Below are 1,133 nucleotides of genomic sequence, written 5' to 3' on the forward strand. Positions count from 1 at the left end.
CGTCTTCTAAAATGCCATTATATAATCAAATCATAGGGAAGAAAACCTAAAATTAAAAAATATGAAGAAATTAAGTAGTTAACTTGTTGATATGCAAATTTTGGTAAATTACAAAATTTGTCCCTGTAGATTATGTGTTTTCACAGGAACAGAGTTCTAAATTGATTGCTCTTATTGACAGATCCAGCTTATAGGAGAATTTCTAAATAAAAAGAATGTGCCATAGGAAATCTTGAAATGTTTGGATTTTTATGCATACCTGTTTGGTGTATAGTATTAAGATTTTGTAATTTAAAATTATGAAAGGAAGAAGGGTACAAGCTGAGTATCCCAAATCTGAAAATCTGAAATCCAAAATGTACCAAAATATGAAACTTTTTGAGCACTGATATGATGCTCAAAGGAAATTTGCATTTTGAATTTGGGATTTTCAGATTGAGGGTGTTCATCTGGGAAATACAATGCAAATAATCCAAAATCTGAAAATAATGTGAAACCTGAAACACTTCTAGTCCCCAGAATTTTGGATGAGGGATTCTCAATTTTGGATGAGGGATATCTTATGTCAGTATACAATTGAGAGTATTCCTATCTTGCAATGTTCTGAGTGAACTTGTCTTGGCTTCAGGGACTTTACAATTCTAGTAACTACAATGTCTAGTTCATTATGTCATTTTGTTAAAAATGCTAAATAAAGTGCCATTTATTATCTTCAGTTTGCATAATATTTATTTGTCATTTAAAAACTCTAGTTTTACATAATAATTTGAAAATGAGACTATTAATCCACATGCTGGTTCACTGCAGATTGCCCACCTACAGGAGTGTCATAGTCTGTTTGGTGCTGCTATAATAGAATATGTGAGACTGGTTGATTTATAATTAATATAAATTTATTGGCTCATTATTTTGGAGGCTGAGAAGTCCATGATCAAGTCACCGGCATCTGGCAAGGGCCTTTTTGTTGGGTCATTCCATGGCAGAAGACAGAGTGGAAGGAGAGATGGGGGAGGGGAGAGAGAGAGAGGAAAAAAAGAAAGCAGAGGGTGGCAAACTTGTCCTTTTATAAAGAACTTATTCTTATGGCCAGTTGTGGTGGCTCACACCTGTAATCCCAGCACTTTGGGCGGCTG

The sequence above is a fragment of the Macaca thibetana genome, chromosome 3 (genome assembly GCF_024542745.1).
Source record: "Macaca thibetana thibetana isolate TM-01 chromosome 3, ASM2454274v1, whole genome shotgun sequence".
Taxonomy (NCBI): Eukaryota; Metazoa; Chordata; class Mammalia; order Primates; family Cercopithecidae; genus Macaca; species Macaca thibetana.